The sequence below is a fragment of the Erpetoichthys calabaricus genome, chromosome 6 (assembly GCF_900747795.2).
Source record: "Erpetoichthys calabaricus chromosome 6, fErpCal1.3, whole genome shotgun sequence".
Lineage (NCBI taxonomy): Eukaryota > Metazoa > Chordata > Cladistia > Polypteriformes > Polypteridae > Erpetoichthys > Erpetoichthys calabaricus.
In genome coordinates this window covers 82,844,640-82,858,264 of record NC_041399.2, presented here as the reverse complement: position 1 = coordinate 82,858,264, position 13,625 = coordinate 82,844,640, and the positions used below count along the sequence as shown (strand labels likewise).

The following is a 13,625-nucleotide window of genomic DNA, read 5'->3' as shown; positions in this document are numbered from 1 at the left end:
AACGGCCCACATTGTATTACAAGACTTTAAATATTAATTTTATAATTGTTATTATGAACTCATGCAGTGGTTTGTATTGATAATAGTTTAATTTTTGTGGCAATATTCTATAAATTAAAAATGAAACCGCTTATGTAGTAGAGTAGAAGTTAAATGAGTCTACTGCAGGGGTCGGCAACCCACGGCTCTGGAGCCACATGCGGCTCTTCAGCCTCCTTGCAGTGGCTCCCTTTGGCCTTGACAAAAAAATAAAAACCATGAAAATGAATAATGGCAATTTCTTAATTTAACTTGTATTTATATATATATATATATGTTTATTTACTACTACTACTACTGTTATACATTTTAACATCTAATTTAGAGAGTTTAATTCTGCGTGGACAGAAGCATTTGCCTTCACCGCCAACGACGCTGGCTTACCGGTGTGCTTAATATGTGGCGATAAATTATCGAACAACAAAAAATGTAACGTTGAAAGACATTTTCAAAACAAGCTCTCAGCATTCACTGAAAAATACCCAAGTGAAGATAAGCGAAAGAGCAATTTCAGAACTGCAACGGAAAGCTGAACAGAGCAAACATACTTTCAAAAAGTGGATCACTTCTACACAGTCAACTACAGCTGCTAGTTTTGTGGCAGCTCAAGAGATCGTAAGGAGGGGTAAGCCATTCACAGACGGAGAATACAGTACATGAAAGAATCGTTCATAAAAATATCAGAGCATCTATTCTCCGACTTTAAAAACAAACGGGAAATTGTTCAGAAAATGCAAGCTGCATTTAGAGAAAGATTCAGTGAGTTCAGAAAGGAAAAAACAGACTCTCTCCTTCCCTGTCACACCCCTGGACATCGACCCATCCCTGCTGAACACATCCGCATTCACAGGAGTAAGCCTGATCTAGAAATTGAACTGGACGACATAGCAGATAAAGATTAATGGGTGTCCAAGTTCAAATGCCTGACAGCGGATCTTGAAGAAGTCACCCGTCAGAAGGCTACTCTCGCTAAAGAGCACAAATGGAGTGATATTGAAAACCTCCCCAAACCCGACAAATTTGTTTTCGACACATGGAGTGCCATTCCCGAAACGTATATGAACATGAAAAAATATGCATTTGGAGTCCTGTCCATCTTTGGCTCAACATACTTAAGTGTTATATCTATGGACAATAATATTGTACCAATAAAAAGGAAGAAGACAGAGACAGGTTCAAGGTAATAAACTTTAACAGGTCCTTTTTTTAGATTATACGTTGCACAGTCTTATATTTTATGTCACTTCCTTTAAGCTCCCCAATACCCATAATTCCATATCACTATGGAATCTCCAAAGGTCCAGACTACAATATACTACATATTCCTTCCCGCTTAAAATTGTAAACTCGACTAACATATAACAAACAACATCTGCTATTAAGAACAGGAAAATAAACATGAAACAGAACACATACTGTTATCAATGCAATTACATTCCAACAAAGGAAAAGAGGATAAATGACCTCAACATCCTGCTAACATAAGGTATTATTTTGTGCCTTTATCTCCATATACATATAGTTAGTTTTCATAAGTTAAGACGGTCAGGAGGCTTCCTGCTTCTGAGAGGGTTACGTCGTACAGCTGAGGTGTGTTCATCCCCTAAGGCAACCTCAGGTAACCTTGGCACGACAGCATCGGCAGGAATTGAAACAGGAGAGTCAGGTGGTATTCCTGGCTGGCTTTGGATCAACTCACTAAAACTAGGTTCCTCAGACGTTTCTGTGCTACCGGCTTCTTCAACAGGTATAGAGGGTAACAGCTGTTCAACATAAGAGACAGGTCCAGTCTTTTGAAGAATGGTTGCTGGTACCCATTTCTCAGTGGTGGAATAGTTACGAGCAAGGACAGCATCTCCACTGAAAAACTCACGATCTTTAGCCCGCTTGGCACGTTGTTTTACTTGATCGTGCTGCTTATCATAAACTCTCATTTGAGTGGTAGCTGGTCTCAACAAATCGAGACGTGTTCTCAGCTGCCTTTTTAGGAACAGATCAGCTGGTGACATACCTGTTGTTGCATGGGGTGTGTTACGATATTTAAGAAGAAAGGTATAAAGACGTTGTTTGAATGGTGCTTCACTTTTGGATGCTTTAAGAGCATGTTTAAGGGTTTGCACCATTCTTTCAGCCAGGACATTAGTTGAAGGATGATAAGGGCTGGATAGGAGATGTTTAATACCATTACCTTTTAGGAATTCTTCCATTTCTTGGGATACAAAAGAAGGCCCATTATCCGTCACGATCTGCTCTGGCAGTCCAAAACGTGCAAACATCTCTCTTAAGGTTTGGATTGTCTTTTCTGATGTGATGTCGGGCATGACAGTGATCTCAGGCCACTTAGAATGTGCATCCACTGCGACCAGAACCATAACACCCTCTACAGGTCCTGCAAAATCTAAATGAACGCGTTGCCAAGGACTGGCAGGCCATTCCCATGGATGCAATGGTGCTGGACTTGGCATATTTCTGAGGCCTTAACATGATGAACATGAATTTGCCTTTTCCTCAATATCACGATCCAGTCCAGGCCACCAAAAATAACTCCGGGCTAGCTCTTTCATTCGGACTATACCACAGTGTCCAAGATGTAACTCATCCAGAATGGGTTTCCTCAACCTTTGTGGTATAATTACTCGCATGCCCCACATGAGGCATCCTGCTGTCACAGATAGCTCCTTTTCCCGTGAAAGGTAAGGCTGAACATCAGGCAGTGCATTAAGGGTGCTAAGGTCCTGACCTTTAAGAATGCAGGTGAGTAGTTTTGACAGTGTATAATCACCCTTGGTTTCTTGCTTAATCTGGTGGGCAGTGATAGGTGCATTTTCCACCATCTTAAAGTAAAAAATCTTTTGCCCTTGTTCTCTCGGTTGGTCAGGTAGGGGAAGTCTTGACAAACCATCTGCATTTCCATGTGCCTCCGAACACCTGTATTTGATCTCATAATTGTGAGCCCCAAGAAGCAATGCCCAGCGCTGCAGTCTGCTTGCTGCCATAGATGGTACACCAGTGTGTGAGCCAAAAATAGACGTGAGAGGTCTGTGGTCTGTTAGCAGGGTAAATTTTCGACCAAAGAGGTAAGTGTGGAATTTTTTTATTCCAAAAATGATGCTTAAAGCCTCTTTTTCAATTTGAGGATATTTTGTTTCAGTTTTACTCAATGTTCTTGACGCAAATGCAATTGGTCGCTCCTCACCTGTTGACATAATATGCGACACCACAGCCCCAACACCGTAAGGGGATGCATCGCAAGCTAACTGAATTGGTAAGGATGGGTCAAAATGTGTTAAAACTCTTTTATCAGCCAGCGCGGCCTTGGTTTTGCTAAATGTCGTTTCACACTCCTGTGACCATTTCCAGGGTCTACTCTCACACAGCAACTCATGGAGTGGTTTCAACAACGTTGCTAGCTGTGGAATGAAACGCCCATAATAGTTCACGAGACCCAAGAATGATCTCAGTTGGCTGACATTGCTTGGAGCAGGGGCATCTACTATTGCCTTCACTTTTGAAGGAGCTGTGTGCAACCCCTCAGAATCAATAACATGTCCTAGGTACTCCACAGACATTTTGAAAAAGTCACATTTCTCCTTGTTTACACGCAGCCCATACTTTTCTAGCCTGCTTAAGGTTTTATCCAGATTGGCCATGTGCTCCTTGTCATCTCGCCCTGTGACCAGGATGTCATCCAGGTAACACTGTACCCCTGGTAATTCACTAAGGATCTGATCCATGGCACGCTGAAATAACGCTGGTGCTGAAGTAATTCCAAAGGGTAAACGACAATAACGGTACAGCCCTTTATGTGTTGTTATGGTGAGGTACTTTTGTGAGTCCTCATCTACATGCATTTGCAAGTATGCTTGGCTGAGGTCTATTTTACTAAATTTGTTTCCCCCAGCTAATCCAGCAAAAATATCTTCAATCACAGGAAGGGGGTATTGCTCAGCTATGAGTACAGGGTTAACTGTTACCTTAAAGTCCCCACATAATCGTGCAGATCCATCAGACTTGACCACCGGAACCACAGGTGTGGCCCACTCAGAATGAGAAACAGGATCTAGGACTCCTAGTTTGACAAGCCGGTCAATGTCCGCCTTCACCTTAGGTCTTAAAGCGTAAGGAACACTCCTTGCCTTTAAAAATCTTGGCTGACAATTTTGTTGCACCCGGAGTGTCACTTTAATCCGTTATACTCCCCAGTTCCTCTTGGAATACAGCTTGGTGCTTTCTCAGGACCAAATTCTGTTGGTTCAACTGTTCAACAGACACAGCATTCACTTTGGTCCAATCCAACTGTACTTTTTCTAGCCACGATCTGCCCATCAGAGCTGGATAATCACCTTTTACAATATATACAGGCAATTTGGTTCTTTGCCCATTTAGTTCAACCTGAACCTTTGTTTTACCCAACATAGGCACACTCTCCCCAGTGTATGTCTTTATTATGATCTTAGGGTGTTTCAGTGGAAGGTGATTTAATTTTTTCTTAAACAGTTTCTCTGATATTAGGGAGACCGCTGCTCCAGTATCCACCTCCATCTTCACAGGGTGCCCTTCCAGCATGGCAGTAATAGTATATGCTGCTGAGCCTCTTTTTTTATTCAGTGTTTTAATTAGTAGCTCAGCCTCAGAATCAGTCTCACTGTCAGTTTTATTTTCTTTCTGTACCACGTGCAAATTTTTCTTTTTATAAGACCAGGATGCCTTTTTATCTTTCCCTGTTTCCCCCTTGTCTGTGCCTTCCTTTCTCTTTGCTCTACATGCACGCTCCACGTGCCCTTTTTTTTTACAGCTACGGCATATGAGTTCTTTTGCCCAGCAATTCGCTGGATGGTGATCCATCTTTCCACATCTGTAACACTGTTTGGTGCCCCCTGTTTGTTTGTTTGAGTCTGCTTGCACTCTGTGTACTCTAGCAGCTGCCCCTAACTGCTGTACTTCTTTAGCAGCCAGCTCCATAGACACGGCTATCTCAATCGCTTTCTGCAATGTGAGGTTGGCCTCAGTGAGTAACCGCTTCTGAAGGCCCTCACTTCTCAATCCGCACACTAGCCTGTCCCTTAAGGCGTCATCCAAATTAGCACCAAATTCACAATATTCTGTAAGTTTCTTGAGTACCGCTACATATTGAGCAACAGACTCGCCTTCTTCCTAGTTCCGTTTGTGAAATCTAAATCTTTCAGCTATTAATAACGGCTTAGGCGAAAAATGTGAGTCCAGAATCTTTGCAATATCATCAAATGACTTGTCACCGGGTTTTCCTGGCCGTACCAAACTTCTCAGTAGACTAAATGTCTTTGCCCCGATAACGCTAAGAAATGTCGGCACTTTCAAGTCATCGTCAATGGCGTTGGCTTTCACAAAAAACTCAAATCGCTCTGTATAATCGCCCCATTGCTCAACTGAATCATCGAATGGCCCGAAATGTCCCGTTATCATTGCCATTTTATCCCTTGTGCTTATCTTCAGTGAATGACTAAGAAACGTTACCACAGAAATAGAAAAAAAAACTTGCAGCTTTTCTCTTTCCTCTCCAGCGGAAAAAAAAAAACTTACTTTACACGTTGCGTAGCCATAGCGGTGCACTTTTAAATCCGTCGCATCCTCGTCGCCAGTGTTATATCTATGGACAATAATATTGTACCAATAAAAAGGAAGAAGACGGAGACAGGTTCAAGGTAATAAACTTTAACAGGTCCTTTTTTTAGATTATACGTTGCACAGTCTTATATTTTATGTCACTTCCTTTAAGCTCCCCAATACCCATAATTCCATATCACTATGGAATCTCCAAAGGTCCAGACTACAATATACTACATTAAGTGAGCAAGTTTTCTCAAGCATGAACTTCATAAAGTCCAAATATCGCTCCCGCCTCACACATGAGAGCCTGCAGTCCTGTGTGAAGGTCAAAGTCACATCGTACAGCCCCGACATAGAGATGATCAGCAGCGAACTTCAGAAACAGAAGTCACTTTAAACAGGTGACAACAATAGCATTTAATAGGCTATTATTTTTCAGAAAAACAAAACACATTCATTTCGGACCCAGAGCTGATGTAGGTTTTTTTGTATGTTCAGGTGTTTCAGTTGATTCAGCACACTGAAATGGAATTTGATGTTTACTTTTTTAAAGCTGCTAAGCTACAGCTAAATGTTTTATTTATATTAAAGTGGGCTAGTTTTTATTTAAATTTTACACAGGTATAGGAAGGACCCAAATAGGCCTGCATAGTTCAGTTTAATTTATTTCAAAGTAGCCCTACACATGCACACTGCACTTCTGTTTGTTGTATTCCGTGGTTGTAACATGTAAAATCTAAAAAAAGATTAAAACTTTTAAAAGTTTATAAGCTGTGTTATGTTTTGCGGCTCCAGACTATTTTTCTTTGGAGGAAGGAGGGGGCAAAATGGCTCTTTTGATAGTGAAGGTTGCAGACCCCGGTCTACTGTGAAAAAAGACGCCCTTTCAAATCAGAAACCTGATTAGTCACTTTAGCCGATGGAGACCTCCTTTGGCTAAAATGGCTAAAAAAAGATGTTGCTCTGCTCTCTGAGGAGTTAGGACCCTACTTTTCACCCCAGATACCAATGGGGATGACTGGTGACAGGTGCACCACCCATGGAGCAAAACTGAAAAACCTTACTTTTTGTTGTTTGCTGCATGTAAGCTCTTTGACTCCAGTATATTAGAGTCAGTTAGAAAGTCATCCATAACATTTACAACAACAACAGTTCAAAATTGTACTGTGTTCGGTTTACTAAAAACTATTGATGTTTCATCAATATTTAATCTGCTCTCACACCAATTAAAGCTCTGTGGAGAAAATCCTTCAATTTCAGATGGATCCCAAAAAAAGTTCAGACCAATCCTTTCCATCTGAGTTTGAGGAAGATGTCTCCAATCTGAGTGTAGGGATAGGTAAACTACATCTATATAAACAATTTATATTCATGATCTTGTTTTTCCTCAAAAACTGTCACTGGCAGGGTGAAATTAAAATGAGAGGAATGAATAACTAATGGCAATAAAATTATTCAAGACTACAGATATTTCATTTACAAAAGGACTTTCTTTCTTTTACAATTCCCAGAGATCATGCAAATGTGCTCTTCAAGCAATCAGTGAAGTAACTAAATCAAAGATAAGCTGTAACTGTAAAGAAGTTTCATAAGATTTGCTGGAAAAGGAAAGAAGAATTGGACTGCATGTTTAAGTTAAAGAGGGAATGGGCTGGAATAGTTCACCAGGGCAATAAACATCATGCCTTTATCTTTTTTGAAACTAGGAGAGCCATATAGGAAGTCTGAAAGAATCTGTTAACTTACTGAATAAAAGAAAAACATGCTTACTATGACCACTTATTTCAGTTATAAGTATAGTTTTTGGGTTGGGGGTTAGAGATTGATCACCAGCCAAACGACTCAGACTTGTAAATTATGAATCATTCCATAAAGGGTAAGTCTAATAAATAAAGCCAATATTAGGAACAAAAGGAATACTGTAGCAATACAAGGAGAAACTTTGGAACCTAACAGATAAAAGTATTTTTGTTTTATACTGTTTGTTGATCTTTTGTCTTTGTAGTTTTAATTTTGACTTTTAACTGCCTGACAATCTTGACATTGTAACTGCATAGAGAGTTTTAGTTCTTTCTTTTCACAGACACACTGTTTGGAAAAGATCCATTGGTTCTGACCTTGGCCTGCTAGTGATTAAGAGTTTTAATTGCTCCCCTAAATGATAGCTCTTGGTTAAAAATAAATGATAGCTATGACTCCCTCTTCGGAATTCAGATTATATATTTGTCTATCATCTAACCTCTGTTATTTAGAGTACATGAAGGAAACTAGAGGCTGTAAAGAACAGCAGTATTCATTTTCTGTCAAACTAGATTGTAATAAAGCTGAGGTGAATTTGATTAATTCATATGCTTAATTAATTGGAATCGGGTGTATACAATAAGCTAATGCATCTCTTCAAGGTATTGCCTAGTAACCTGTCAAAGAATGCACAGAATCACAGCTAACAAAACTCTGATGTAACTTATTAGCAGTCACTCCTTACTATGCCAATATGAGGCTTTCTGCTCATAATATTTTTTACCTGTAGGGAGATGTGTTCTGAGGCTTTTACCTTTGTTATACTTGTAATAGTGAGGAATGAAGACAAAGAAAGAATCAGCAAGAAGGGCTGGTACCAGACTGTCAAAAGGAATCCACGCGCCCAGCCAAAATGGACTTGCTAGATGTTTAATCTTTTTAAGGACTATTTATTTAATGTTTCATTTGTGTTTTAAAAGTTTTTTTCTTTTATGTCCTGTTTTTAAAGAGGTATTGGGATTGTTTTATGATATGATTTAATGTGCTTCTGTTTTTAAAGTGCTTTTAGTGCAGGGTTACACAATGGACCTTGGCCTCTAGTTGCACCTTGTGAGAGAAGTGTGATAGAAGTGTGTGGCGGTGCAAGTTTGTAGAATAAAAACAGTGTACTCAGGCTTGGTGGGTGTAGGTGCATGTAGATGCGTAGTCAGGCAGCCCCTGAAATTGCTAATGAGGAAATTGGCTGTTTGCATTTCCAAAGTGAAGGCACAATCACCCTGGCCGGTTTCTTCATTGGCGCTCCATGGGTGATTAGGTAGAGCTCAACTGCATCTACAATAAGTTAAAAGGAGCCAAAGGAGGATAGAAGGGAGAAGAAGAAGAACAGGGGGTCAATTGCTAGTAAAGAGGACAGTGAGGAGGTCTTTGTAAAGAGGAGAGGATGCGTGGTGTTGGCACTGTTGAGCAGGTTGAAGGAAGCAGTCCCAACACCATATTTCCGTAATATATAAAACCATTTTACAGTCCCACTATTTGAAAGATCCAAGAGGTCAGTGGGAAAAGGATCTCTCACTCAACATCTCAGGAAAGGAGTGGAAGGTAGCAATGCACAGAATTCACTCAAGCTCAATATGCGCAAAGCATAGAATTATTCAAATCAAAATTATATATTGAGTGCATCTCTCTTGTTTAAAATTGTCCAAAATGTTTCTCAGGCAAGATCCAACCTGCAAACGTGGCAATCAAGTTCCAGCCTCACTAGGCAACATGTTTTGGGCCTGCACCAAATTAACATCATTCTGGACCAAAATCTTTAAATGCCTTTCAGACAGCCTTGGTGTCACACTCTTTACTAATCCACTAACAGCTGTGTTTGGTGCTGTGACGATGCGGGTTCGGCTCCATGCTCCCATCTTCTGTTAGGGAGCCCTTGAACCCAACACCGTCGGTAATGTCACCGATGAGCTAGACAGTGAGGCAATAACAATGGAGCAAGGGGATGGTTCAAAAGTGCAAAAGTGCTTTTATTAAAAGACAATCAAAAACAGTGTCCAAATCAAGTGCAGTGCATTCAACAGTCTTCATTAAATAAATAATCCATTAAAGTGAACGTGTGGAGGTTAAAATAGAAAAACACAATCCTTTAAAAATAACGAGATACAAACACAATGCAGGAAGCTGTCCTTTTAAAATCTGATGCATCCTTCTACTACTGCTGGTGGCTTCCCTGTTTCACCCAAATGGATCCCGCAACTGAGGAGTCACCCAACCTGCAGCTGACCTGCTCTGCCTACTTCGGCTGTTCGGTTTTGCCTTACCGATCCCTGGCTCCGGCAGGCTCCTCCAAACAGTAACTTGGGATCCCCCAACAACCAGGGCTCACACGCAGGGGAATCCACATCCCAAGTCCTGACTCCCGTTGCCATCCGCGGAGAGTCATCCGCCTTCCGGTCACTCCTGTCCTTCCTGAAACACACTCTGCGGGAGCGACCACTACTTCTGCTCCTCAGGTGTCGGCCAAACACCCAAGCACCCTGCTCAGCTGCAACGCGAGCCTGCCTGCACTCGCTCGCTTGCTCACTCTTCTGCACCGTCTTTCTCTCTCTTTCTCTATTGCTTCCTGCAACCTCCGTCCTTTCTCTTTTCATCATTCTTTTTTTCTTCTTTCTGTTTTCCTTTCTTTCCTAACCATCTCGGGCTTCTCTATATATGCAGAGAGGACATAGCAGCTGCAGCCCATTAGCCACAGGAACAATCACGGATGTGGGCAGTCTCTCACCTGTGCACTTAGGTGAGAAACGCCCACACCGCAGATCGCCCTGCGTCTCGCTACAGCCACCACACCCCCTCACTAAGCCGTGAGCGCGGTGATTATTTATTTTAAAAACGAACTGGCCTTTGCTGGGAGAGCTGTGGACCCATAATACCACAGGTGCACTTCCAGATGGGCTTAAAATGGAGAAAGACAAACAAACTGTAATTGCCTTTACTACATTAGTGGCACGTAGACTTATCTTGCTCAATTGGAAGAATCGTAACTCTCCTCTTTTAAGTCAGTGGGTAACTGCTATTATATACTGTTTGAAACTGGAAAAATCAAATTCGCACTTGGAGGATCTGTACAAACCTTTTTCAAAACCTGGCAAGATCTAATCAATAACATTTTAGAATAAGCATTTAAATCGAGGAAGCAGGTTCTCCCCCCTCTTTTACTCCATTCATCTTTACTCATTTATTAATTTATCTGTTTACTTATTTTTACTAGCTTAAAGTTTTACTCTGCTAGCCTAGCTCTCTTTCTCAAAAGGTTGGGGGTTGATTTGTTTTGAACCTATTTTTCTAAAACTTGATTTATTTGTATGGAATGTTATTTAAAATTAATAAAATAAAAAAAAAGAAATGAAGGAAGCAGCGCAGGTTCAAGTCTGTTACACAAATAAAGGACAGCAGACAAGAATGGAGAAAGGCTTGTTAAAGTATTTGTGGAGACGGGAACATCCAAAGTTTGGTGGCATCCAGTGGAAGGCCGAGGCTGCCAACGGAAAGGGCAGCTCCAGAACTGCAGCATATGCAATCGGTAAAGGAGCAGTGCAGTTCATGTCTGTGGTGACTGCAGGTGGCAGAAATTTGATGTAGTAGTCTGCACTAAGGGGTGTAATAAGAATGAGTCAGAGACATCATAAAGAGTTGGGGCAGCCACCCGTATAATATTCTCAGCTGCAAAATTGCTTTGTTTTGTAGCACGATGTGCTTAGATCAGAATCCAGAACAGAACTGCCTGTACTGAGGCAAGATGGCAGTTTTAAAGGCCTGGAAGGGAAATGACATCATCGGTGCAGGAACTGGGAGTGTCGTCCTCGTGCCCGAAAGTGATGTCATCCTTGGGGCTGGCAACAGGCGGGATTTCCCGGGAAAGGTCTGCAAGGGACTGAGAGAGAAAGTCAGTACACTCCGCCACCCCCTGGCCTGGCGTGGAATTACTAGTGTTTAGGCCCTTCAGCTATTTCCCATGCGCACGTGTGTGACAGGGGATTCTGAGAGATATCCACATGAAGGGAATACGTCCTGTTGGATTTTAGAATATTTATCACATGTCAAGACAATGTATTTATTCACCTGCACCACACATGTTTTGGACACTGTTATGAATAAAAACACTAAGCACTTTTGATTTGCACCATCTCTTCTTGATGTGTGTGCTTATTTGCCCCAGCCTATCTCGATCTATGACTATCGATGTCCCAGATTCAAGGATGTTATGGCAGGTGCTGGCAACAAAGACATCACAGTTCTACTGTGCACAGTTTGAACAATAAGGTACCGTAAATAAGGTGGTCTGCCATGAATGCATAGTCTTATGATGAAGTCAGAGCTGTAAGGTGGATTCAGTGAAATCTCAAATTGACATTTTTTTTTTTTTATTAGTAGCATGGAGATGCAGATATCCTGGGAACTTTTACTCTGTGCTTTGTTAATTGATGTAAAACTCTATAGAAACATGATGAAGTCAAACCAGTTGTTCTTTTAAAAATGACGTCTCCAGTTTAAAAGAAAAATGGCATAATTTAATTACCACTTTTACTGGCATAAAAGTTTGTAATTTGTAAAACTAGTACAGCTCTACAAAATATTTTAAATGACACTCATCTCTTTGTAATCAGCTTTCTGGAAAGATTGACCATATTTTGAAGTAACTAAATTGCAACATTTTTAGGAACTAAACATTGTATTCAGAAAACAACATTTAGTAACATGATAATTGATTGTATGTAAACATAAGATTAGAGGGGTAAAACAGAACAAAACATAAAACACTAAAATGTCTATTGAATATTGGTATGAGCGTTATGAGTCATGCAGAAGCATTTAGTTTCAAGCTTTCTCTAAAACATATACTTGTAGTCAAATTTAGAAACTGGTGTCTTTCTTTCCCTCTGCAGCTCACAGAAACCTGCAGTTTTCATTATGCTATCCAATATTTGGTAAAGGACAGACGGATTGTACACCCAATGGAGAGAAGAAAATATGGCTTAGTTTTAATCTGTAAAGCCTCATTATTTAATGCTTCTAAAATAAAGCACCTAAATCTGAAACAAATACTCTAGTGGCCTTTGGTGTACAATAAACATTAAATCAGAAACAGCAATATGTTGTTTACTAGCTGGCAAGTGCTCTATATAGGTTTGGCAAAGATAAAGCAACTACACTATCTCCGTTTCATTTTAGGCCTGACGCTGATGTCTGCAATCTACATTCCAATAAACAGGACCAGAGGAGAGATGAAACAAAAATGTTGGACAAAACAAAGGTTCAGTTTATTTACAGGGTGCTCTACATGTCATGTGGACTTTTTACATAGTCCTTAAGCAACACCACACAAACAAAAATAAATGAAAAATGGACAAAACAAAAATAGTGAGTATTTACAGGATGAACAGTACACCCGATACCAAACTATAATGAGAAAATAAACATACAAGCACAAAGGCTATTCCTTTATACACAGTTCAGAAAGCCCTTTTGAAGAAAAAAAGCAACCCTCGCCACAAACCCTGTTTTCCAAGACCATCATGGGGAAGAAAAAGGTCAAGCAGGTCGGGAGAGGCCTCCGGAGAAGGACGACTACCATGAGGTATGTGCCAGGGATTTATTTGACAACATCTTTAAAGTAACACATTTTGTCCCGTGCACATACCTCCCAGAAGTCCATCCGGAGGCTCTGAGGGAGGCAGACGAAAAGCCCGACTGTGGTACGGCGCTCTCAATCCTGCAGGCGAGCCAGAGGGACTTCCACATGTTGGGTGCACGACACCCTGAACTGACACCATGAAGAACACGTGACCTCCCCTGAAGGATTGTGGGAAGGAGAAGGTTCGTGTCCTGCTGCGTATGGCTTCGCCCAAGATATGACGGACTTGGACTTTCCAAAGGGGAAGGGGGAGGCGAGCGAAGTACCGCTCACTCCACAAAATGGTAAGGAGAGCCGGGAAATGACTGATCGGTCCGCCGACAAATTAATACAGGCGGATCACAGTCAGCCAAAGATGGCGACCCGGTCCTCTGGAAAAGAGAACTCCAAATCCCAGCTACCCTTGCGAAGCCCGTCAGAGCACTTGGCTCCTGGCCGAAAAGGTACGGCTAAGGATGTTTCGAGCCTACCTCTGGCTGATTTAAATAATAATATGGATGTGCAGGAGCTGGAAAAACTACTCCAGCCCATACAAAGTTTCTTACAGGTAGTGACGACAATTAAAAAGGTC

General features: G+C 41.2%; 1 pseudogene; it reads right to left on the bottom strand.

Annotated features, from left to right (window-relative positions):
* Nucleotides 1-1,568: 1,568 nt before the first annotated feature.
* On the bottom strand, nt 1,569-13,161 carry LOC127528318 (uncharacterized protein K02A2.6-like; annotated as a pseudogene).
* Nucleotides 13,162-13,625: the final 464 nt, after the last annotated feature.